Below are 27,704 nucleotides of genomic sequence, written 5' to 3'. Positions count from 1 at the left end.
GGTTGTGCTTTGACGGTTTTCAGTTTGAAATCAACATTCATCATGTATAAAGCATGTAAATGTGGTTAAAACTGTTTAAATCTTTTGTGAGTCATAAGCATATATGAAATAATTGACATATTTCTAGTAAACTTAATAAACCCCCAGATAAGGCAGTAGTTAGGTCGATCTTTCACTTCAAATAATCCCAAGAAAGCTGTGAATTGTAAATAAATCTCAGATATCTTGCTCATTTTGGTTTTTGTTTATCTGCATGGATTCTGCTTAAACCCTGGAACACAGAGTTCCATAGACTCTTTAAGATTTTCATGAACTATGAATGCAATTAAATTTTTAAACACCAATATTCTCAAATCTAGGATATTAAATTAAAATAACTTTTGAACCAAACTTTCTGTGGTTGCTATGAAGTAAACACTTTGTTTCTTAAAATTAAATGTTACCAATGGCTTTGAGTTAAAAAGAAGTTAAAAGATGAGTGTGAGATTGCCTCAAATTTCTGGCAGCATTTTCCCATTTGGGTATCTCCACATGAATTTGCAGAGGAAGAGAGAGTCCTTCGGTCTCATCTTATACAAAGTCACCAATATATCATCCAGTCCTCCATGTCAAATCCATGTAAGATGACCTCCAGGAACAACTTCTTGAATGTATTGGTTTTGGAAGATGTACTTCTAAACAATGCTTGGCTTTTCACCTATGGGCACTGTACATCTTGAAGATGTTTTTTTATTTGTTAGTTTTTCTCTTATTTGTTATAGCCACCAAGAAACTCAGAGTAAATATTGTGGCTGACTTCTGGCAAATGAACAGTACATTACGATACGCTTTCAAAGGCTAACTATCCCTGCCTGTTATCTTAGTTTTATTCCCTTTTCTTTCCTTTCCCGTTTTCTCATTTGCTTTATTTTATTCATCTTTTTGGCTTATACATTTCTCCACAAGCCATCTCAAGTCCTCTTTCAGAAGAAGGGGGCTAGAAAAACATTAAATAGATAAATAAGGCAAATGAATGATAAAACAGATAAGGGAAATAGATTAAAAACTGTGACATCATATGTTGATTTAGAAAATTATCAGTCAACAGAAATAAAGTGATAATTATGTATCCACTGCTTTGGCTTATTCATGCTTTTTATTATATAAAAAATAATTAGTGATGGTACCTCATATCACATTATACAATGTATGTATTTCTACAAAGTTGCTTGTGAATCAAATTATATAAAGCAAATTATATATTTAGCCTACTAGAGGAAATTGCCATTCAAGCACTTCATAAGACATAGAATTTTAGTACTAAATGAATACTCAGCTTCTGGTTTGGATGAGGTTTTTGTTATGCGGATTAAAGTTCCCTGATTTCAAAGAAAAGCAGAGTGTAAAAGTATAAAAACCTGTTCTTTCATGCCTCCCACCTACCTCCCACTTTCCAAAAATTTTCACTCCCTAGAAGAAACCACAGTTAATAATTTAGTGTAATTTTTCCAAATAACTAAAAAATTCAGGAGATATATATATATATATGTAAAATGGGCAAGAGTTAAACAGACACTTCCAAAAGAGGAGGTCCAAATGACCAGCATACATGAAAAGATGCTCAACTTCCTTAGACATCAAGAAAATACTCAGAATAAATCAGAATATAGTACTACTCCACAGGCCCCAGAATGGCTAAAACAAAAAAGGTGAAAAACATTAAGTGCTGGTGAGGATGTGAATGATCACTCTCATACAGTGCTGGTAGAAGTGCAAATTCATGCAGCCACCTTGAACACTCTTTGGTTGTGTGTACCCAGCAGAAATGTGTACAAATGCTCACCAAAACACACATACCAGATAATCCATAGGAGAACTATTCATATTAACTAAAAATTGTCATCTACCCAAATGCCCATAAATTCTAGGATTTTTACTACCAGGTTGTTGGTGTCTTCTGGATATATATTTCAAATATATTTTATAATATGTTGTTTTTATTTTAGCTTGATTTATAATATTGAACATCAAATGGCCTTAAAAAATGAAGTTCAACTTTTTAAGCAAGCATTTGTTAAGTACTTAATGTATGCTGCATTCTGCACTGGGCTCCTTAACTGGATGTTCTTTCCAAGATGCCCTTAGACCAATGCCTCTGTGGAAGAAATGTACATGCAGATAAATGAAATCAAATAATAAGTACTATCCTCAGACTTATGAAAGAGAGGTCCTTGCACTGGGTCTCTTGTAGCCCATGTCCTAATTGACAAGACAAGGAACCTTGGGGCGAATGAGATGTGCCCACCCATGGGCTGTGCTTTCTCTTTAGACTGTCCTCTAAGGATATCTCAGACTTTGGAGTTCCCAGCCTAAATGCCCTGAATCCTGAGGTTGGAGAGAGAGAGGTTTGTTAAAGCTTAGACATGTGAGCTGGGGTTCTACACACACGTAGAGGAGACCCTCTCTGTGTGGAGGGGAAAGCTATGAGCAGAAAGAGAAGTGGGGAGGATGGACACTGAGGATCAACCTGATCTCACTGCATCGCTACTTCCTGGTGCAGAACTCTCAGAAATCTAAATTCAAATGCCTCCTCCCAAGTCCTTGGGAAGGCGCATTTCTCAAGATGAGAAAATAGAACATATTGTATTCAACAATTTGTTAGTTTGACTATCACTTTTAAATATTTAGGCCTATGGTACATGGGCTCCATTTATCTTCTGGTTCTGGACCCCACAAATATTAGAGGTGAACCAGCATGGAATGGTATTTAAAATGCAACAGACTGCTGATCTCCGTCCCCCTCACCATCCTCCCTGTTAGTTTGATTCCCAGAAATTTGAGGAAATTTTAAAGTTTTTGTCTCAGACAGATGCTTGTGGTCTGGTGGTGTAAAAACAAACTGATGGTTGCCAGAGGGGAGGTGGGGGGGGGGGATGGATGAAAAAGGTGAAGGAGATGAAGAGTACGCTTATTGTGATGAACACTGAGTAATGTATAGAATTATTGAATCACTATATTGTACACCTGAAACTAATATAACACTGCATGTTAATTATACTGGAATTAAGATCACACACACACACACACACACACACACACAAGATGGACAAGATGGTAGCTGTGGCTACCTGGAGGGACAGTAGAGGATTCCAAAGAATGGACTCATCCCAGAAAAGCTCTGGGTTCCCATCCAAACCTACATCTACCTAATTATGGGCTTGGCCCAGTCCCTTTGCTTCTCTAAGCGAGCTTCCTCACTGATAAACGGAGGAGAATTGCACTTTCTTCACAGAACTGCTGTGAAGAAAAATTGACGTAATTTATGTGAATGTTCCTAGAATACTATACAGTGTTAGGAAAACCTATGATAAACAAATTTTATGAAGCAAATGTAATTTCAACAGACATTCTGATCTATTATTTGTCTACTATAGTTGAGACCTATTTTACTTAGTTCTCAGATGCTTTTATTACAGATATCATGCTTCCTGTGGTAAGATGTCTCAACCTGACACTTGGTTCAGCAAGTGCTATAGAGGGCCGGTGCCCTTGACAAAATTGCGTTACCCTGCAAGCCCTCTCTCTCCTCAATACAGTCCTTGCTCTTCCTAAGGGTTTTTCCAGTCGGGAATCTCCCTCGCATTCCCTCACCTGACCTCACTGGGTAGACTATGGGTGGTAGTAGGTCTGTTCCTTTCATGTGTTCTTCGTCTTGGGTTTCCATGATGCTCTCAGAGAAGTCTGATCAGCAAACTCGATTGATAGTTCATTTAGTAATTGGAAATATTCTGTATGCCTAATTTCTATAAAGGAAAGTTGCTAAGAGAAACTTTTTCATACCTCCTCAGATTCCTTTCATTCATATCCTTTTTTGCTTTTATATTTTCACCTCTTCTAAAGATGAAAAGGATAGAAGCAAAGAACAAAATGGTATGTGAAGACAAAAGGTAGGAAAGGATAGACTGTGAAGGGAAAGAGGAGATGGAAATGCTTGGATCAAGGAAACATTGCCACATATACTTCCTCAGAGAGTAACCTGAGTGATGAAGTTGGGTCAGTGCTGGGGTTCCCACATCTGCTAGACTCCAGGGCTCCTGCCATTTCCATTACTCCAGAGGCCCGAGGTGGAAGCTCATGGTTTTCCTCTATTTTGTGGTGTCCATCAGGAGACTGAATTTGATCATGAGAACAGCAATTTATAAAGGAATTTGGTGAACTGGAGCACACACTAAGGGGGGCACCAGGATGACGTCAGATTTGGAAACCACATCACATGAGAAGTATTGAAAAGACCTGTGCATGTTTGGCCTGGAGAGAGGTAACTTGCAGTGAGACATGAGGAAGTGTGTCTCATAAAAAGAAAAAAAAAATTTAAATGGCGAATTTTGTCCCTATGAGCTCTAGAGACAGAACTGGGTAGAAATGATAGAATATCAGAGTCTGGCTAAAGTACTTTTAATGAATAGTGTAGTCACAAAATGGAATGTGCTTGCTTCCCAGTAAGGGAGTTAGTGGGTTACTCATCAACATAATTATCCAGACAGAAGCTAGATGACTTTCTATCACATGTTCTTTAAAAACAAGATTTTGTATTTGATGGAAGGAGGGGGAAAATAATCTCAAAAAATACTTTTTATTTTTTAAATCTTTACACTTAAATGATTTAAAGTGGAACATTCACTCATGAGTCCCTATCGGTACACGGGGTGTCATGGATCATTTTGAATTTTACTCTGACTTAAATGGAGAACCATTGGAAAGTTTTGAGCAGAAGAATGCCCTGATATGACTTAATTGAAAAAGAATTTCTTGGGGCACCTGAATGGCGCAGTCAGCTGAGCACCCGGCTCTTGGTTTCAGTTCAGGTCTTTGATCTCAGGGTCATGAGATCTGGGCCCACATTGGGCTCTGTGCTCAGTATGGACTCTGCTTGAGATTCTCTCTCCCTCTGCACCTCTTGTTTCTGCTCTCTCTCTCTCTAAAAGAAATAAAATAAATACTAAAAAAAAAAGAATTTCTCTAGTAAGTGAGTTTGCACAGGTCTCTGGGTTGGTGGGGGGGTAGGGGATGCTTGTGGTCTGGTGGTGTAAAACCAGGAGATGAAGAGTACGCTTATTGTGATGAACACTGAGTAATGTATAGAATTATTGAATCACTATATTGTACACCTGAAACTAATATAGGGAGACTAGTAGAGTTGGGAGACCCCAGGAGTGATTATGGTGGTGCTGGTCATGGAGGAATTCACAAGAAGAGAACAGATTCTGAATATGGCAGTTAGGAGCTCCTTATAGAGATCTGGGTTTGAGATAGAAATGTGGGTGGTATAAATTTTCTTTTTTTTTTTTAAGATTTTATTTGTTTATTTGACAGAGAGAGAGATAGGGAGAGCAGGAACACAAGCAGGGGGAGTGGGAGAGGGAGAAGGAGGCTCCCCGCGGAGCAGGGAGCCCAGATGCGGGGCTCGATCCCAGGACCCTGGGATCATGACCTGAGCCGAAGGCAGATGCTTAACGACTGAGCCACACAGGTGCCCCTAAATTTTCATTTAATTTGACTAAACATTTATTGGGAATCTACCATTTGCTGGGCACTAACCTAGACATTTTAGGCACAAATATTAACAATACATGGAGTGCCTGGGTGGCTATTCCAGGCAGAGGGGAAGGCCTGAGTAAGTGCAACCTTGCCTTTCATGAGGTGAATGTGCTTTGGTGTGCCTTAACTTGTAACAAACTAGTCCACTTAAGACCTGATACATTCCCCCCATAATCTGGAAGATATAAAGAGGGACATCCTGCTGTAGACCTACACATCATCACATATGAGATCAAGGGACCTTTCTTCCTGGAACTTAAAAATAAAGACTGCCCTCCATGTAAGTTGCAAGGTTATATCCAGTTCCATCAGATTTTATATTAACCGATGTGTCTTTTCCTGTGTTGTCTTGCACGCTGATATTTTCCCAAAGATGGAGCAGAAGCAAAAGCAGTCAGTCCACATTTTCGCCTTAGCCTTCATTCCCTAAGTCCACATGTCTTAGGGAATGAAGGCTACTGCTGAATCCAGAAGAAAAAAGAAGGCAATCCTTCTTTTTTAGCATGGCCCTTAAATCCTTTCAGGCCATGAACAATAGAACATAGAAAATATTTTGTGAGTCCATCTGCCACCTCCTAGACTACATCAAGATTCTCTGGGCTGGAGGATGGGGGAAAGAGGATGAGAAGGCACAGAAAGGACATACCGAGAGAATGTGGTGGTGCTGGAGTCTGACGCGCTAACTGGGAAGGTCATCTCAGACAAGAATGGGGTCAGCATTCCATTCTAGTGCCTGGTCTCCACTCCTGTCACTATTGCCCTGTCAGCCAGTGTGGCATGTACTGACCACCCAGCCGGAGTTCTGCCTGCCTTTACCCTAATCTCTCTCTGTGTAGGCCACTCCCATTTTAAAAACTCCAGACACCAGGAAGCACTCCTGCTCCAGCAAAGCCTGGAAGCCCAGAAATCAAGGGATTGGGGAAGGGCCTCAGGGGAAGAAAGCTTTCTTGTACTAAGGTGGGACAGAATAGGACCAGTTCAAAATCAACATCCACGGGACACCTACCACAGTATAGGACAGTGATGATACACACCCCTTCCAGAATCTTTCCTCCTCCTCTCATTCTGTCTTTGCCTGGAACAGCTGGGTTGTTGAGCCACAGCTGAGACTCAAAAAGGACTCTAAGGAACAGAATTTCCCACTTCTTTGATTTCTTTAAAAATAGGAGTATCCTGGGGCGCCTGGGTGGCTCAGTCTGTTAAACATCTGCCTTTGGCTCAGGTCATGATCCCAGGGTCCTCCCTTTAGAAGCAGGGAGCCTGCTTCTCCCTCTGCCTGATGCTCCCCCTGCTTGTACTCTCTCTCTCTGAGAAAATAAAGAAATAAAATCATTTTAAAAAATTTTAAAAAATAGGACTATCATCTGCTGCCCCCATCTTTGGCCCTGTGTTCCTTCCTGACTCCTTTCCATGCACCACTCACCCCGTGTTACTCTCCACCCCCTGCCGCGCCCCCCCCCCCCAATCTTTTATTCCAGGGCGAAGAATCTTGGTTTCTTTAGACTGTTGTTTAAACATTTCTCTCTGGGTATAAACTTGGCTTTGTGTCTGCGAGCCCTGTAATAATAATAATAATAATAATAATAATAGAGTCATTTGGTGAGCCGAAGCTCTTTAGAAGCTGTTAGATAAATGACATTACACGGGCAGTCAGTAGTAAAGTAAATAGTAAAAAGACAGCATGACTGGCTGCTCCTTCAGATCACAGACAACCTGGAACTGGACTTTTGTACTTTCTGCTAAGAAAAGCATGTGGTGCCTGGGAGGGTGATGCTCTACCAAATGACATGCTCATGCACAACGCTAGTAACTTTCTGAAGCACTCCGACCCCTTCTCCTCTCACTTTATTTCCCTACAGCGGAATGAGGGGGACAGGCTCGGGTTTGACAGATGAGCTGTGTCCTGCGCAGGGCGTTAAAAGGCGTTCCCTGCGGGACACACAAGGACCTCCTCAGGCTGAGAGGCCTGTGTCCGGACACCCTGCAGCCCTGTGCTCTGGCTTCGGGACATAACATCTCTGCTAACATGCCTCGTGCCTTTGGCAAATTACTTCATCTCTCTGTCTCTGTTTTCTAACCTCTAAAATAAGATCCTCTCCACTTTTAACTATCCTTTCACCCAGGGAGCAAGAGGCAGGTGGAGAGAGGCAATGTTTGGTTGGCTAATCACGCTTTCCAAGCGATCTTGCTCGCTTTTTTCCTCCATTCCTGCAGATAGCTAACTTTTCTTTAAGTGTTCCTTTCAATTTGTTGACTGCACTTAATGCTCTTTTAGGTCCTGCCTTCTTTTCGGGAACAGGAGTGGGCGGAGAGGAAGTGTCCTGCCACTACCAATACTTTCCTCTAGGAGGAGCCGCGCAGCCCAGAAGAGAGTGACACGCACCAACTCCAACTCCTTCGCGGGGAACGCTTCATCCCAGCTCCTCGGAATGCTTGGCCCGGACGGCGCTCCGCGCCTCCGCAGCGGGTCTCGAACCGGTCGCCCCGAACTCCCGCTTCCCCTCGCCGCTGCTGCCCGGGTCGCGGGGGCGGCGGGCCGGGCCCGGCGTGACCCCTGGTGAGCGGCGGCCGCCGTTTCCCACCCATCCCCTCCCGTCCTCCCTTCCCGTTTCACCCCGCCCCCTCCTCCTCCCCAAGCCTGACAGCCCGCGAGCTGCCAAGCTGGGCGCAGCCATGGGAAGAGGAGGCGGTCTAGGGAGCGGCGGCGGCGGCGGCGGCTGCTGGAGCGGCGGTGGCGGCGGCTGCTGCTGAGCCGAGGCGGCGGCGGGGACCCCGGGCTGGGGCCACGCAGGCCGGAGGCCCCAGCGCCCTCGGCCCCAGCGCGGAAGCGAACCCGCGCTCTCTATCCCAAGGCGAGACTCAGAGGTACTGGAGCGGGGTCGGGTGGGGGGGGGGGGGAGAGGCTCAAGGAGTCGGGCCTTCTATCCCCCCTTTTGTGCCCGGGGGCCAAGGAGTGGACCAGTTGTTTATGAAAGTGGGGATCTGGCTTATGTATTTACACGAGTCATTTTTTTCCCGGGGGACTTGGGGGTTGGCTGTGCTCCCCTCCTCCTCGCGAAGAAGTTGTTTTCTGCTGGTGGGTTGTTGTAACCCGATCCACACTGTGGATGTGTGTGTGTGTGGACATTGGTGGTGGGCGTCAGGAGTTGGGGGCGACAGGCGAACCATCCCACGCTGGCGCCTGCTGTGGCCGGTGTTTGCGGTACCTGGAGGGGCTTCCTCTGAAGCCAGGATTGTTAAAGTCGTAAAAGTTTTGCGTTTCTCTTTGACATCATCAGCCGGGCTGGGGCAGGAACTGCTGAGGCTGCCGCCGCGGAGCGGGGAGAGGTCCCTGGCGGCGCGACCCGAGGAGAGGGGAGGTCGTCGGGCTGTGCGCGTCGGCACCGCGCGCTCCTCCCCAAAGCGCACCGCCCTCTCTGCGCGTTTGTGCCGACTGCAGCCACGCTTTGGCACCCGCGGAGCTAGGGTCAGTAGAGTCACGGCCACCAGTCCCCAGGAGCTGGAGTGGGTGGACATCGTGGCAAGCCGAGCACCCCCAGCCCCTGACACACTTGTGGTTATGAAATCAACCAGGCTCAAAGTTTTGACAGAACTGCCCGAGGCATGAGAGCTGCGGGTGAGTGGGGTAGCCGCGTGTCAGGGGAGAGGGTGCTGGTGGCGTGCACAGGGTGCCGGGCAGGGTCACCCACTCGCGGGTGCGTGGGGGAGTCTATTTTGGGGCGAGTGCTTTATATATAACCCGAGTGGGGACGCCGACTCGGGCCCGGCTGCGGGAGTTGGTAACCTGGCTTCGGGTACGCGTGCTGTATGGGTGTACGTGCGCGCTGTGTGTGTGTGCGCGTGTGTGCGCCTGGGGAGGCGTGTCGGCGCCTGAGCCAGTAGGGTGTGCAGGGGGGAGGAGGAGGCCAGAGAGGTGCCGCCCGCCCATTTGTGCAGCCAGGAGACCTTGGAAGGGACAGGGAAAGGTAACGGGAGGCCAGAGGGTTGGGAAGTCGCAGGAGTTCCTGCATAGGATTTAAATACCACGGACTTAAAAACACTAAACTCCCATCCAAGTACTAACCAGGCCTGACCCTGCTTAGCTTTAAAACACTAAACCCATTGCCTTTGAGGAGCTGAAGGCTGGAGGAGGAGGTTTCTGGAGCTCTCAGGAGACTTGCGTAGGAGGACGAGGGTTCTATGTGTAGGTACAGAACCTTGGAGGCCCAGACCCGAGTTGGAGCTGCAGGTCTGAGATTCCCGGGGTGCAGCTGGGCACAGTCCAGAAACTAGATGGTCTCTGGGGTGTTTACCTTTAGAATCCCTGGCACGTGTGCCTGGGAAGGCACTCACCTTTCATACATGTTGCGGCAGCTGTGCCGTGAGCAGTTGGTGTTCTAGGCTAGTTTCCACCTAGGTCACCCTGCTAGTCCTTTTCTCTGGGGTGCCAAGGTATATACACTTTGGAGGTAATTAATGTGAAATATTTTCCAGAAATTAAAATGCTAGATAGAAACAAAATGACTTAGTCCACAGGATTGTTAGTTCCATCTTTTCTGTGATTGGGGATTCTGTTTCCTTTTGAGAAAAGCTTGTTCCCAGATTAGATTTCTAGGGGTCTCTGGTTATTTTCGGTTTCTCTTCAGATGGGCTTCAGATGGAGCTGGAAGGATGTGTTTTCACCCAGAGATCCTTGGACATCATTTGTAGTTTAAGCTCAGCCTGTCCTTTATCTTCTTCCACCCTTGTAAACGTTTTGATTCACATAAGTCTAAGGAAAGTTGGTGAGCCAACATTCAGCTTTCCATTTGGAGTAAATATATCACAGTGAAATTATAGTTTTGGTCTGCTGAATGCTATGGAAGGCCAACACTTAATAGGCTAAAGTGTGAAATGAAAGTCTATAAAGGCAGTGACAACGCCATGACTCTCCAGTGCATTTTTTTTTTCAAACTGAGCATAACTTTGCGTTGCAAATATTTGTTCTAGGCAGAGTTTGGGGCTGTGTTTTTTTATTATTAGTGCGTAAACAGCAGACTCCACATCATAAACCACTTAAAATGGATACTAGGCATCTTCTCTATGCTATATCTGGTGCTTGTGTTAACAGATGTTTACAGTGCTTGGTTACCTACGGCACTGTCATGTGGAGTATCTCATTAGGTCCGGACATAATGTTTATAGCATAATGTAATAAATGGAGCCCCAGTTGCAGCCTACTTCTGCCAAGCGCATGAAATACCCCAGCATGGAAACAAATCTTGAAGTTGGTCCAACTTGGCGAGGCTTTTTGGCTATCTGCTGGTGAGCATTGTTAATGTAAAGATAAATCTGAGTGATACAGTGAGAATGTGGCACAGTAAATTGTTTAACTTAGAAAAACAGGCATGGGTTATATTGATTAAATTTGTGAACCTGAGGATTAAACTTCTCTGGTCACTCCACTGGTAAATTGCACAGTTATGGAGACTTGGTGTAGTTTTAGAGAACAATTAAAGATATGTCAATAATGAAAATAACTTAATGTGTTCACATGTGTCCATAAAAACCCTCAATTTTTTTTTTAAAAAGAGAAAACCCTGTAACCTCCATGGTAATGATTTAAATAATATGAGATTCCAACTCATCTAATCACTTTCTGAACATTGATTTGATAAGAACTGAATTTGGTAAGGCTTTGGAATCAGCCCTCTGCTCATTGTGTAAACAAAGCAATGAGGGTGTCTTTTAGGGAAGTGATTTTTTTCCCCCGACCTTGAACAGTATAATGTTAATAACATGCCCAATAAAATGTTTGATGAGTATGGTAACCACCTTCAGAGGTACCTATCAGGTGCATGAACTTCCACCTCAGTAGCCCTTTCTGTAAATGGGCCAGCCCACCTCTTGAAAATAATCAGCTGGCAATCTTGCTTCCTCGCTGGCCAGTCCATTCTAGGAGAGATTCATTTTTAGAAAGTCCTGCTTTGCACTAAATCAACATTTTCTTCTACCTATTGACCTACTGTTCAGTTGCTGGAGCAACACACAATGAATCTAATCTCTCTTCCCTTTAAGTGCTATATTTGAAAACAAACATTATGCCCCTTCTTCCTGAATTCTTTCTTTTTTTTTTTTTTGCTATCCTTGCAGTTCTTCTCACCCACAGTGGGGTCCCACCCTTCCCTGCCCTGACAACATGTCCCAGAGTCCGCATTCACGATACGCCTCATCATTTTTGTCATCTAAAACTCAGATGTGAAATCCTTAGTTCTGGACTTTCTGCATCCATTAAGGCAGCTTAATATTCATGAGCTATTTTAGCCATCTCATTATACAGTTCACTAATTTCTAAGCTGTAAACAAGATAACAACTTACTCTTTTTAGATTATTAGTCATCCGTAGTCAAGACATTATAATCCTTCAAAATATTTTTTATGTTAACTGTACTTCATTAACAAAAAAATATTTTTTTATGCCTGAATTTCCTATCTATGGGAAGTGTCATACTGTGCAGGTACATACAATCCTACGTGCAATGAACATAGTTACTTAATTTCTCCCTATCAAAGGAACACTAAGCAAAAACAAAAACAAAAACAAAAAAAACAGATGTAGAATGTTCTGAAGACAAGCAAATTGAAGTTGCATATCACAGACAGGTAGGAACAGCGAGGTATTCTTTTCCTGGACCTTATTGCGTCTGCTTCCACAAACATGAGTCAGTCCTAGCAATCAGGCATTTATTGAAGGCTCGTTCTATCCCAGTCTCAGAGAGTATGCCATCTGACCCTAAATGAGGTGAAAGTACATCTGACAGAAATGCTTCCTCAGGCAACTGGGATTTAAGATGTACACACAGGACATGACTGAGTCAACAACCCCTTCTTCTCCTGAAGGTAAATGGCCCATCATGTCACAGGGAAGTCAAAAGCAGGTATATCACTACATCAGTTCCAGGACAGGTTCCTGCCTCCTGTTGTGTGTCTGGATCCAAATCAGGCAAGGCTCTGATGGTCTTCACTGACCAAGTTCTAGCCTTCTTGGAGGAAAGAAGCAAAGCTGGTATATACAGGGGGAGAGGGTGTGGTTCAAGGGCAAACACTTTGGTGCCCATTGGACCTCAGTTTGAATTTGAGTTTTACCACCAACAGGCACATCAGCTCCTCTGAGACTCACTGTTCTCCTTGGTGAAAATTATGATGCTTAACACCCAGGGCTGAGGTATTGACACATAACCCCCGTAGCATTTACGGCCTGTACTGCTCATTGGACACCTGCCCGATATGATGGATTTCCCTTTTATGTATCTGTCTGGGGCTTCCCAACTAAGTTATGTTTCCCCTGCTACCAGCTGGGAATCTGCCACAGCTGAGAATCTTCTGTCTTCTTGCAAGAGATGTTTATGGTTGATGATGATGACGATGTTGTTTTTCTCAGCAAGTCTGAATGTGAAAGAAAGAACCATTTTTTATTGGCAAAGAGAGAAAACCAACCTGTGATATGGGCTGACATCTGGGACTCTCAGAAGGTCCTCCTTTGCACATTGACCTTTAGTCAGAACAAGGGGCCAGTGACAGTCTGTGCTCTTTGATGAAATTATTCATGCTGTCCCCCTCGTGTGTGTGTGTGTGTGTGTGTGTATGTTTGCAGTGAGATTCCTCACTAATCCCCTAGCATTATGATCTCCATCTATATCACATTTGCTTCTTTGCTTTATTCTGTTCTCGTAGAAAGGGAGGAAATAATCAATGAAAAGGGCCTATTTTTTTAAAGTTCAAAAATTCATTTCACAACTCTCTACCTTCTATCTAGCCCCCACCTCCTGCAAAAAAAAAAATAAATAAAATTACAGCAGACCCACTGACAAGTACTTAGACATGTAATTTCCAAACGAAAGTTCTACTTTGATATAAGAAACCCTTAAGTTAGGATGGCATAATATGAAACCATAGTTAACTCGGTGTCAGGGAACTTGGTCCCCCTTGAGCTTTGCCTTCCGCAGGCTTTGTAATTTTTGCAAACTGTTGAACTTCCCTGGTCTTCATATTTCTTACATGTTAATAACAGACAACAACAACAAAAACGAGGAATAAACAAGATGCCGTCTTAGGATTCTTTGGGGGGGCTATGATTTGAATTCATTTAATTATTGAATTTCTCTTTTCTCTCAGAGCCTTTGGGACTTCACTTGAAACTCTCCAAGAACACCTATTTCATTTGTTTTCAGTTTCCTGGTCTGTTTTTTCATATCTGTCTTCCTTGCTAGGAACGGTTCCTCAAAAGAGAAAATAAATTTTATTCATTTTTATATTTTTCCACTCTTTGCTGGATGCTTGTAAACACAGCAGCCGTAAAAAGTGTTAGTCTAATTAACATGGAATGCCTTGGATAGTCGAGCTCTAATTCAGATCACTTATTTAACAAGCTACAATTTTCAATATAAGCATCAAGAAATAGTGTTGCTTATTTTATTCCCTCACCATTAATATTTTTAGTCAGTTAAGTAAAACAGATAAAAGTGTAATCATGGCTGTGCTTCCTGAAACAATACCAGCTCATCATGGTCTGATGCAGAAAATCCCTCCGAAGCAGTTTTCTTTTCTTTTGTTGTTTGTTGTTGTTTTGCTTTAAGCTAAAGACAATTCTGCTATGAGTACCAGACTCTTAAAAGAAGGACAGAAAGGATCCTTGTTTAGTTTCAACTTCTTTCTTCAGTCCTTGCTTTTCACTACCTTTTAATAGAGGCAAATGAAGCTTTAGGTCAGGCATCAATTTTACCAAATAATGATTCATAAGAAGGCTGTGATTTTGTCAGAAATTGTTGGGCTGTGTTTTTTTAATTAACATCTAAACCTACCTTCAAATGCTCCATTTCAAAATCAGTAGATAATTTCTCCTTCAGAGTCCTTAAAACTTCCAGATGTGTTTACTGCTTTGATTAGACCTTGCTTCTTTTGTGATTGACAAGACTTCAGTCAGTTTTCTTTAGAATAATATCATTATAATCCCAATGAGTTATACTTCTTAGATTGTGAATTTGTTTAAACACAAACAAGTCTATCTCCAGCTGGCTGGGCTTCTAAGTGAAACGTGTATCCCAGGGAAAATGCTCACTTCATGGGGATTTGACACAGGTGGAGGAGAATACTCTGAGAAAGCCCTTATTCCGTGGGAGAACACCAAAGGATTTTGCAAATTGAATAGGTGCTTCTCTGTACTTACCTATGGTGGACAGCCTGCTATGCTAGACATTTGCTCCAGTAACTCCTCCTTGATTATTTCCTCATTTATATTATTTAAAAACTTTAAAGAACTAAAGGACCTCTGTTCCTACCATAAAGTCATTGGTCCAAAGAAAAATTCATTTTTTCTTGTTTAAGACATGTACTTTATTATAATAAGCATCATATCTATCTTTTTTCCTTGAGTTGCCATATCAAAAACAAGTAGAGTGTGACCATTACAAAACAGACATCCAGAGTTCTCTCCCCACGTGCTTATTGACACAAAAGGTGCTGCCAGTGATGCACTCAACTTTGGTGATGGCTGGTCATAAGCTTCCGTCGGTCTTCCAGTTCTGACTGCCACTGGCCAGGCAGCCTTTGTCCCTGGTCAGGATGATGGCATACAAGATCCTAATTCACCCTATCTGCCCCTTCTTTGGACATCTTCAGGCTAGGTTATTGTTATCCCAGAAAACCTCAATTTGGCAAAGCAAAGTGAAAACAGTCTGGGGGAGCCTATATGAATGATAAATTATGGAAAGAGTACTGAAGACAGAGCCTCGACAGTGGCTTCTTGACCTAGAGGTAGAAGAAGATACCAGAATCCCTGGGCAAGATGATGATGAATGAAGAAAAGGTACCACTTTGATGCCTAGCAAGTTAGAAAGATTAAAGAAAGTGGAGCAAGAATGAAGAGGAATTATTTCTTTTATATTAGCACTCATCTTATTTCCTTTAGAGATATTGACAAAACAGTGCTTTGCTTGTCATAGAATAGTTGTTTAATAAATATTTTTTGATGACCTTAGTTTGTAGTAAAACAGAGAAATTGAAGTGTCGATAAGACGGATGTGGTAAGTTGGACAAAGGATGTGGATAGAGTCAGGTGATGACTAGGATCTAAGCTCAGAATGCAAATTTGGTATGATTCTCCTTAGATTAATGGTAACACCCAAACTTGATGACCAACTTTCCCAGGTGGATCCTGGCAAAGTCAAGAAATTTTTAATATTTGAAGCAAGATGGAGACATGTTGGAATTTTTCTGTAGGACTCAGTAGGGTTTGGGAGACATACCCAGTTGGCAGCTCTCAGTATACCCCTCATCAAAGAGCATACAATTTTAATTTTCTTTGCTTTCATCCTGTAAACTTTAGTGTTTTTATTTATTCCTTATAGTACATGTAGGGTATGTGAGAATTAGGAATGTCATCTGAAAAGTACTTTGAAAACTACTTGGGAAAAGATGCTGAATAAATAAAATTTTTTATTAGCCTGCAGGATGTAAGTTTGGCTAAGCTAGTGGTATTTTTGGGATCACTGTAAAAAATCAAAGACAGAACACATATTTATTGAGTCATTACTGTGTTCCCAGGAATGTGCTAGACACTCTGGGGAATATAAAAGTAGTATAAGACATGACCCTTGACTTTGGGACCTAGCATTCAAGCTAGGAAGGCAACACTAATAATGTCTGTTGTGTGATTAAGGAACAGTAGACAATTATACAATTTAATGAAAAATTCAATTACAGACTGGAAATGCTATATTTATTTTGAGAGAAGGGAAATCTGTTTGGGCTGCAGTATTTGGGGCAATGGCTTATAGGCAAAGTGGCTTCTGAGCCAGTATTTTAAATATGGTACCTTTTTTTTTTTTTTTTTTTGATAGGTAGATGTTTTGTGTGAGAAGGTTAGGAACTTAGCACCAGGAGACATATCTGCATATCTGGAGCTCACTGGGGTTACTTGTAACAAGGGAGTAGGCAGGGTATACCAGGCTGTGGATTTGTTTACACAGAAGCCTTCTTCATTGCTTATCATTGATGTTGTATGTAGATCCATCCTTAGGGTGGGGCTATTGGGATGGCCACCCTGAACCTAGTCCTTGCTGGAAGGGGATGACTGTTGCAGGGTGTTTCTGCACACTTATCTTTAAAAAAACAAAATTTTTATTACATATAATGTATTATTTGTTTCAGGGGTACAGGTCTGTGATTCATCAGTCTTACACAATTCACAGTGCTCACCATAGCACATACCCTCCCCAGTGTCCATCACCCAGCCACCCCATCCCTCCCACCCTCCTCCAGTCCGGCAACCCTCAGTTTGTTTCCTGAGATTAAGAGTCTCTTATGGTTTGTCTCCCTCTCTTGTTTCTTGTTGTTTCATTTTTCCCTCCCTTTCCCTATGATCCTCTGCCTTGTTTCTCAAATTCCTCATATCAGTGAGATCATATGATACTTGTCTTTCTCTGATTGACGTATTTTGCTTAGTGTAATACCCTCTAGTTTCTGCATACTTATATGAACATTATATAAATTCAATTTGAAAATTTCTTTAATAATATTCTAGAAGATCTATAAACGATACCAGCAGTATGGCTTCCTTTCAAGAATATGATCTTGATTGGACCCTACACTGGTAGAATTGGCCTGTGATTCCCTCCTTCACTTCCACTTCCCTGCCATATGCTGTAATGACAGTTTTGGCCCAGTAGTCAGAGGGCCTTATAGAACTTGAGATCATCCATCAGTGTTTCTCAACAAAGGCACTGCCTCTCTGCTAGGCAGTGCCTAGGGGTGTTCGGAAATATGATTGTTACAAGGACTAAAAAGAGAGAGAACGCATGAATAGGCATTTTCCAGAGAAGACATACAGATGGGCAAGAGACATGAAAAGATGCTCAACATCTGTGATCATCAGGGAAATACAAATCAAAACTACAACGAGCTACCACCTTACACCTGTCAGAATTGCTAGAATCAACAACACAAGAAACAGCAGGTGTTGGCAAGGATGTGGAGAAAGGGGAACCCTCTTGCACTATTGGTGGGAATGCAAACTGGTGCAGCCGCTGTGGAAAACAGTATGGAGGTTCCCCAAAAAGTTAAAAATAGAAGTACCCTATGATCCAGCGATTGCACTACTTGGTATTTACCCAAAGAATATAAAAATACTAATTCAAAGGGATACATACACCTGATGTTTATAGCAGCATTGTCTACAATAGCCAAATTATAGAAATAGCCCAAGTATCCATTGACTGATGAATGGATAAAGATGTGATATATATATATATATATATTCCTAGGTATTTTATTCTTTTTGATGCAATTGTAAATGGGATTGTTTTCTTTTTTTTTTTTTTTTTTTTTTTTTTTAAAGATTTTATTTATTTATTTGACAGAGACAGAGACAGCGAGAGCAGGAACACAAGCAGGGGGAGTGGGAGAGGGAGAAGCAGGCTTCCTGCCGAGCAGGGAGCCCGATGTGGGACTCGATCCCAGGACCCTGGGATCATGACCTGAGCCGAAGGCAGTCGCTTAACCAACTGAGCCACCCAGGCGCCCAATGGGATTGTTTTCTTAATTTGCCTTTTATTTATTTAATTTTTATTTATTTATTTTATTTATTCTTAATTTCTCTTTTTTAAATTTTTTATTGTTATGTTAATCACCATACATTACATCATTAGTTTTTGATGTAGTGTTCCATGATTTATTGTTTGTGTATAACACCCAGTGCTCCATGCAGAACGTGCCCTCTTTAATACCCATCACCAGGCTAACCCATCCTCCCACCCCCCCTCCCCTCTAGAACCCTCAGTTTGTTTTTCAGAGTCTGTCGTCTCTGGTTCGTCTCCCCTTCATTCTTCCCCTCCTGCTATCTTCTTCTTCTTCTTTTTTTTAACATATATTGTATTATTTGTTTCAGAGGTACAGATCTGTGATTCAATGGTCTTGCACAATTCACAGTGCTCACCATAGCACATACCCTCCCCAATGTCTATCACCTAGCCACCCCATCCCTCCTACCTCCTACCACTCCAGCAGCCCTCAGTTTGTTTCCTGAGATTAAGAATTCCTCATATCAGTGAGGTCATATGATACATGTCTTTCTCTGATTGACTTATTTCACGCAGCGTAACACCCTCCAGTTCCATCCACATTGTTGCAAATGGCAAGATCTCATTCCTTTTGATGGCTGCATAATATTCCATTGTGTGTGTGTGCGTGTGTGTGTGTGTATATATATATATATACACCACATCTTCTTTATCCATTCATCTGTCAGTGGACATCTTGGCTCTTTCCACAGTTTGGCTATTGTGGACAGTGCTTCTATAAACATAGGGGTGCATGTACCCCTTCGGATCCCTACATTTGTATCTTTGGGGTAAATACCCAGTAGTGCAATTGCTGGATCGTATGGTAGCTCTATTTTCAACTTTTTGAGGAACCTCCATACTGTTTTCCAGACTGGCTGCACCAGCTTGCATTCCCATCAACAGTGTAGGAGGGTTCCCCTTTCTCTGCATCCCTGCCAACATCTGTCGTTTTCTGACTTGTTAATTTTAGCCATTCTGACTGGTGTGAGGTGATGTCTCATTGAGGTTTTGATTTGGATTTCCCTGATGCCGAGCGATGTTATTCTTAATTTCTCTTTATGAAAGTTTATTACTAGTGTATGGAAACACAACAGATTTTTGTGGATTGATTTTGTATCCTATAACTTTACTAACTTTATTTATTCTAAAAGTTTTTTCATGGAGTCTTTAGGGTCTTCTGTTTATATATAATGGAATATTATTCAGCCATCTGCAAAGACCTGGATGGAGCTAGAGGGTTTTATGCATTATGCTAAGTAAAATAAGTCAAAGAAAGACAAATATATGATTTCATTCATACGTGGAATTTAAGAAACAAAACAAATGAGGAAAGGGGAAAAAAAAGAGAGAAAGAGAGGCAAACCAAGAAAGAGACTCTTAACTATAGAGAACAATCTGATGGTCACCAGAGGGGAGGTGGGGGGGGGAATGGGTGAAATGGGTGATGGGGATGAAGGAGGGCACTTGTGATGAGCACCAGGTGTTATATGGAAGTGGTGAATCACTATATTGTACACCTGAAACTAATATAACACTGTATGTTAACTGGAATTTTTAAAAAGGAGTTATAGATTTTTTTTTAGTGCCCAGAGTCAAGGATGCTTAATTTCTGTAATGCCAGGGGCAGCCCTACAAAAGGAAGAATTATATGTCCTCAAATGCCAGTGGACTGCTGTTGAAAACTGAGTCCAACATCCTTATTTTATTTATAGGTGAGGAAGTGGGAGTCCCTGAGAAGTGACAAGATTTCTCTGGGATTAAAGCTCCACCACGACAGTGACAGATTTATAACCCAGCTTGTCTAGCATTCTTTCCAGGACTCTTTCTGCTATACCACGTTCCCACCCACAAACATTGATTTTAACCATGAAATAGTGTGTTGTTTACCTCTGTTGTTCACAGGTGAGGGTGACAGCTGTGTTAACTACCTGAGTGGGCGGGTTGTGAATTGAGGCCAATGACACATGGCCAGTTCTTTTCACTGGGAAAAGAGCGAGATTTGCCTGTGAATTAGGGCTGGCAGATGCCCTCTTACGTGTCCCTGTGAAAGCTTACAGGTAGGTCGGCATTCTGGAAAGGGCATGGACCAGGCTTTGGAATCACACAATCTGGTTTGTCTGATGGGGTCTGAATCCAGCTTTGCCATTTACTACCTTTACAACTCTCAGCAAGTTAATTAAACTCTTTGAGCTTTATCTGCAAAATGGGGATAGTGATTCTTACTTTACAAAGCTGTTGTATGAACATTGGGGTGCATGTGGCCCTTCTTTTCACTACATCTGTATCTTTGGGGTAAATACCTAGTAGTGCAATGGCTGGGTCATAGGGTAGCTCTAAATAGCCAAACTGTGGAAGGAGCCGAGATGCCCTTCAACAGACGAATGGATAAAGAAGATGTGATTCATATACACAATGGAATGTTACTCAGCCATCAGAAAGGATGAATACCCACCATTTGTGTCGACATGGATGGAACTGGAGGGGATTATGCTAAGTGAAACAAGTCAAGCAGAGAAAGACAGTGATCATATGGTTTCACTCATATGCGGAACATAAGGAATAGCATGGAGGACCATAGGGGAAGGGAGGGAAAACTGAAGGGAGGGAAATCAGAGAGGGATACAAACCGTGAGAGACTCTGGACTCCAGGAACCAAACTGAGGGTTACAGAAGGGAGGCGGGTGGGAGGATGGGGTAACCGGGTGATGGGTATTAAGGAGGGCACGTATTGCATGGAGCACTGGGAGTTATATGCAACTAATGAATCGTGGAACACTACAACAAGAACTAATGATGTACTATATGCTGGCTAACTGAACATAATAATAAAAAAAACCCCAAAGCTGTTGTAGTTTAAGTGCGTCAAAACAATGACTGGTCCATGTTATACTGCAGCAAGAGAAGACTCCGTGCAGCACCCTTCTGAGAGGCTGTGAGCCATGAGACTTAATTACCTTCACCCATAAAAGATTACTTGATATCAACTGCTGCTTTTTTTCCCCCTCCTCTTTTCCCCATTCAACCCAGTTTTGGGCTTTACTCAGTCCTTGAAGTGTTTCTTTTGTTTGAACCATTGAAATATCCCTCCTTCAGAAGAGTACTGCTGGCCAGAGATTAGTTTCTCGAGTCCGGACTTCCCCGGCGATGTGCCTAGACTATTACTGCACAAACAGAAGTGACCTATATATCCACATGGTTACTGGTGGCTTATGAAGTTTGGATTTTAAAATCAATATTAAATTATTCCTGGATATATGTGTTTGTCAGAGAGATTTCTGTCAGTGATGGGAAACCCTCCTTAGGCAAGGTGGTACTGTCTGTAAGTTCAGGGAGAATTGAAAGTTGGCCAGTTGGGGTGGTCATGTTGTGGTAAAAGGTCTTTCTGGGTAAAGAATAGCCTATGGTGATGTGCTGTAAGATACAAGAACCTGGAGGAATGCAACAAAGTAAAATCAGTGTGTGTGTGTGTGTGTGTGAGAGAGAGAGAGAGAGAGAAAGAGTGTGTGTATCTTCAGAGGACTCTTTCTCTCTTGTCATTCAGGCCCCAGCTCAAATGTCACCTTCTCAGAAAGGACAGGACTCCTCTGACCCCAATCTAATAGAGTATGACCTTCCCTCAGTGAGGTCATTCTATCATATGATCCTGTTTTGTTTTGACATCACTTATCACTATCTGATATTATCTTGTTTATTAATTTGTTTTCCTGTTGTTTGTCCATTTCCACCAACAAAAATATAAACTCCTTCATAGTAGGGACCTTTTTTGTCTTGATCATTTTATATCCTGTGGAAAATCCTCGGGAAGTTTTGGTTAAATAAATGAATGAATGCATTTTAGTAGTTAATGTAAGTTTTTGTTAGCATTCTTCCAAACATTTCTCTTTCACACATCCAAAAATGTGTGGCTTTCATGTGCCAGTTCCTAGCATATTTATAATTTGGTGATTTTGCTCATGGTATGGAGTGAGGTGCTCTTTCCAGGGACCAAAGATAATCTAGGACAGCTATAATATCTCCCCATAAATTACCTTGAACTGATATATCCAGTAGCCGTTTTGTCAGCAAATACAGTTAGGAGTGATGTCTTGGTTTGGATTTCTCCCAGAAGCAGACCATGAGATAAGGATTCAGGTAAAAGTTTATTTAGGAAAGTGAAATAAGGAAGGGAAAGGAGCCAATAAAGGCAAGTTACCTTTGGCAACTGGAGTTTTTGATCTTCCCAGAGAGATTTTGGGAGCCCAGGCAAAACATATCTCAGAGTCCTCTCATTCCAGGATTGAAAAGTTTGAATATTCACCCACCAACTTTCATCAGACATTAGTTCCTGGTCACTCATGCTGGGGAGGGCAAAGCCGTCAGTCTTCAGATGGAAGAAAGAACTCGCAGGAAAAGAAACGCAGGTGTTGGCGCTTAGGAATTAGGCAGTGCAAAGTAGTAGAGGTATGGGGATGTGGGTGGGAAAGGGACAGGCAACTTGCACTGAATAGTACAATGTGATTTCTTTTAAATAAACATTTCATTTGGACTAATTTCAGATTAACAGAAGTGTTTGCAAAGAAAAATTGTAGAGTTCCTGTATGCTCCTTGCCCATTTTCCCCTAATGTTAATATCCGTAACCATGGCATATTTATCAAAACTAAGAAACAAATATTAGTACAATACTACTAGCTAAACTCCAGACTTTATTCATATTTTCTGTTTCAACTAAGGTCCTTTTTCTGTTCCAGGATTCAATTCAGAATATCACATTGCATGTAGTTTTACTATTTTTATTTTATTTTATTTTTTTATTATTATTTTTCTAGAGGGGGAGGGAGGGGCAGAAGGAGAGGGAGAGAGAGAGAATCTTAAGCAGGCTCCACGCCTGGCCCGGAGCCAGACGCAGGGCTCTGTCTCACCACCCTGAGAGCATGACCTGAGCCAAAATCAAGAGTCCTATGCTTAACTGACTGGGCCACCCAGGTGCCCCTACAATTTTTAAATACTGTGCATACAGTCTTTTATTTGGGCCCTCTCGTGTCCAACTAACTAGTCTTTGTAACTACGTGGTTAAGCTCTGTGAGTGCAAAAACGATGACGTTGACGACATCCAACATCATGTTAGACAAGGTTATGTTCTCAAAACAAATATATCAAAACAACAATAAGAGCAAAACTGTATTCAGTGGGCATATGTATAGCTGACCCTCCATCAGTTAGCTGAGAAATACCCATAATGGTGTGACGACTCGGAAGAAATTTGATTTTCAACATGTATCCTGATCATTAAATGTGAAGCAGGACCCCCTGAGTCAGACATGACCCAGACCTTCCAATGTGCCCCACATCATAATGTGTGTGTCGCAATTAATTCTGCTAACTGTGAATCACATAGCCTTGAGACTGTTGGACTCTGGTCAATTAAGTTACTTGCCCAGGGCTCTGCAGATGGTAAATGATATCACTGAGATGAAAAACACATCTTCCGCCTTCAGAGCCTACACTCTTACTACTTGGTACCCAGTTACTGCCATTCTTCTCTGCTTGCCCAACACCTCTGCTTGGTGCCTTTTTGCTAGGCATGTGGGCTTCAACAAGTCTGTATTCTCAAACTGCAGTGGATGCAGATGCATGGTATATTTCTAAGTGAGCTGGCTTAAGCATCAGCCTGGAATCTGTGAATTTTTTTTTCAAAGCCTACCTAACATTTGCGAAACCTGTTATCTTGATATCCACATACATTGACCACAGAGATCTTCAGAAAGTCACCCATACTCCAGTAATAAAGTTTGATACAGGGCTAATAATAGGCTTGAAAGCAAGCATCTCTAAAGAGCAAGGCATTGATGTTGTGTAATAATTAAAATACTATATTATAATGTGTTTGAGTTCAGATAGTTGACCTCCATTTCTCAGGCTTTCCATAATTAGTTTTGTTTTGTTTTGTTTTGTTTTTTAAGTGTTACATCAGGGATATGGAACATTCAGTGAAATCTTTGACTAATCTTTCTACTTGCAGTGACCCAACTGAAAATTTGCCTTGGTTGCCTTGGAACTCAGGATGTGAAATTCAGAAGAAAAAATTCTTATAAATTATTTGGGCTTTAACTCTGGGAAGATAAACAACATGAATACCTAGGCTAACCAATGCTGCAATTCCTCTAACCTCTAATTCTGAATTCAGAAAAGAATAGGCTTTAGGGGTTTTTGTTTATTTTTACTTTGATTACAAGTTGTTGGAAGCCTGGAGTTAGTATCTAATAACACAATCAGTGTAAAACACAAATTATTTCACTATGAAATCTAACCTCTAAGAAGATACAAAGGGACAATCATGTAAAAATGGGCTTTTTTTTTTAGAAGGAATAAGCAGGGGTTGACCGAAAGGTAACCCCTAGACTCCAATGTTTAGAGCATTGCACGTTTTTAAAGGAGAAAAACCATTACCTTTCAGAACCTATGTGTGAAACTGTTTTCTTGACTTAAACGGCTACTTTAAGTTGGCATGGTTTTAAACTGTGACCTTTGATCCTTTGTATATGCAGTTCCAGGCACAATCTGTTCATGCAGGTTGGCCAGCGGTGCTCTAGCCAACTCGCCCCTGGGCCTTGGGGTCTCCAGAAGAGTGGGCCAGGCTGGCTGCAGAGCACCCTCCACCCCTGCAAGATGCTGGGCTTGTCTGCTTTACACATAGTGCTCCTGAGAAAGTTGAACTTGAAGAAACTGCCTCTCTTCTTTAAAAAAGCAAGCACACAAAAATGTTTTAAACACATTATCGATTTCCTTATGTGGAATAGACTGCTTTTCTGCCTGCCTGTTTTTGCAAAGCCCTCAGATTTCTAGAAGAAAAATCTCATGAGCTTTTTTATGTCCACGTTCGGATTTACTTTCAAGCTCCTAGACTATCAGCTCCTACAGGGCAAAGGACTGCATATTCTCTGCTTAGTGGACATGCAATAGTTAGCTTCACCGATTACTGGTGGGCGGGGGCAGCATTCAGGAAGTGCTTACTATGACCAAGGGCTCTACAAAGTTCTTTTTCATGTTATATTGTTTAATCCCACACAAAACCCCCATGAGCCACCAAATTCTACATTTGGTGGAACTGTGGCATAAGTTCAATAATTTGTGTAAGGACCCAGTGTTGGCAAGCAGCACGGACAAGATCCCAAGTGTATCTAACTCCCATGCTTCTAATCATCCTAACCACCACTACAGGATGGTTTTAAAACTGTTCACAAATTTTTTTGGTATTTCAAGAGGTGGAGTCCAAGTTCCCTCTCCTTGAGCACGGGCTAGACTTTACAGCTCGTTTCTAACAGAGTCAAGTGGAAGTGAAGATGTGCAGCTTTGGAGACTAGATCCTTCAGAGGTATCATGCCTTCTGTCTTGGCTGCTCTGTCTTTTGGATCATTCACTCTGGGTGAAAGCAGTTGCCATGTTTTGAGCTGCCCTATGGAGAGACCCAGATGCAAGGGAAGCGAGGGAGTCCCACAGCCAGTATGGAATGAAGAGCTCAGGTCCCCAGTCCAACAGCTAGTATGAAACTAAAGCATCTTGACAACCACCACCATGAGAATGACCTTGGAGGTGGAGCCTTCAGGGCCAGTCCAGCTGCAGCATGATTGTAGCCCCCTCCCCTCAACAGCTTGACTGCAGTCTCTTGAAAGACCTTGAGCCAGAACAACCCAGCCAAATCCCTGCCAGGTCCCTGCTCCTAGACTGTAAGATAATAAAGGTTTGTTGTTTTAAGCTGCTAATTTGTTACGCAGCAATAGATAACTAAGGCCGCCTAACACTGCCTTGCATATTTTTTTAAAAAGAAGTTGTCTTGGGATGCCTGGGTGGCTCAGTCGGTTAAGTGTCTGGGATCCAGTCCCGCATCAGGCTCCCTGCTCAGCGGGGAGCCTGCTTCTCCCTCTGCCTGCCACTCCCCCTGCTTGTGCGCACTCGTGCGCTCTCTCTGACAAATAAAATCTTAAAAAAATAAAAAATAAAAATAAACAAATTGTCTTAATTTCATTAAGTCTTAAATTTTGAAATATATAGCTAGGAGGAATTTTCCAGGAAAAAAAAAAAAACAGGCTGCCAAATACAAGTAGTAAAATATTAGTACCCAATTAACATAATCGTTACAATGACTTCTCTGGGATTTGGGATTTTGTAATTCAGATGACAACTGCTTTAAAAAGCTGTGATTTAAAGAGGAAGGATATTTATAATAACCACATTCCCGAAGTAGCATTTTGAACTTTTAAAAAATCCTTGTGGGAAAACTCAGGAAGTATTCTCTTTGGTAAGTTATCACTAATAATCGTAAATTGTCAGGGCCATGCTTGCACTTTACATGATTTAAAGAGGGACATAAAGCAAAGTTGAATTTTAACCTCTTCCCTGGTGATTTTACCCAGCTTTTCAAAGAGGGTCCTAAAAGCTCATAGGTCAAGCCGTTTCTTGGTTTGCTCTGCCTGACAAATTGCATTAACTCTGCTTTATGGCCACTTGCAGTTTAATAAATGACTTGGACTTTGATTAATATCTTTTGGGCTTAAGACCAGGAATTTGTAGAAGACTTTGGGATATAGTACTATAAACTTATTTAAAGATGGACTCTGAAAGCTGGTGGGAGATATATTAGTGTTGGTTTTAGTGCATGCAGAGGTACTGAATTTGGAGTACTCTTAAGTCCTTACAGAAGATCCTAGTTGATTGGCCTTTAAAAAATTATGTGAAAGTGATTTTTTTCCTATATATTTACAAAATGATCTAAGTGAGTTAAGGAATTCATTCATGAAGTAGATATGGCTAGTTCTTGTTTGGTATTCAGAATGAAAATAAGGTAGAGATGCTGGTTTTTCCTTGCCTAACCTGGAGAACACAGATCAGACTCTCCTAGTCCTTCCCTTTCCATGTTTTCTTCTCCATGAAGCTTGTACCCCGAGTTCTCAAAACCACTTTTTATATTGAACTGGACTTGATAGTATATGCTTGGCCTTGATTCATGGGTTTGTGCTGCAGAGGAAGTTAAAGAGGCATATTGATAGCCTGAGTACAAAAATCCAGCATTACCATCATTCATTCACATGCTCACCTACTCACAAATTTACTCATTAATTTAATTACACTTTGCCCAGAATAGTGTGTGCTAGAATACTCTGATTAGCAACCCAGAAATAACCTCTTTCTTACTGGAGTTCATGGTCTAGAACGGAGAAAGACATAAACCAAGTGTAATGAAAAACTGGTGAGAGTTATATGAAATCAAAGTATAAGGCAACTTGATCTGTTTGGGGCTTGGTGGTTAGGGAAGGCTTTCAAAAGAAGACATTTGAAATCTAAAGGAGTAGAAGTGGGGAGTGGGTATGGAAGAGCAATCTGGGCAGAAGGAACAGGAGTCTGGAAGATACCTGGTACTTTTGAGAACTGAACACAGTCAGTGTGATCAGAGATCAGAGATTAAGAAGGAGCATGGTCTAAAAAGGGACCAGAAAAGGGATTATATCTTACATGATGTTGCAGACTGTGTTATAGTCTTTATTTACCATAAGAGCAATAGAAAACCATAGAAGGTC

The 27,704-nt window shown here is 42.0% G+C and overlaps 1 protein-coding gene across 1 annotated transcript in view; it reads left to right on the top strand.

Moving 5' to 3' along the window:
* Positions 1–8,270: 8,270 nt before the first annotated feature.
* GHR (growth hormone receptor) overlaps positions 8,271–27,704 on the top strand; it is a 256,785-nt gene continuing 237,351 nt past the window's right edge. Inside the window, exon 1 of the mRNA XM_021700587.2 lies at positions 8,271–8,442. The gene's annotated coding sequence lies outside the window, so the exon portion shown is untranslated. The remainder of the gene's footprint in view (positions 8,443–27,704) is intronic.

This window comes from Neomonachus schauinslandi, chromosome 7 (assembly GCF_002201575.2).
Source record: "Neomonachus schauinslandi chromosome 7, ASM220157v2, whole genome shotgun sequence".
NCBI classification, from domain to species: domain Eukaryota; kingdom Metazoa; phylum Chordata; class Mammalia; order Carnivora; family Phocidae; genus Neomonachus; species Neomonachus schauinslandi.
This window is presented reverse-complemented; position numbering and strand designations above follow the sequence as displayed.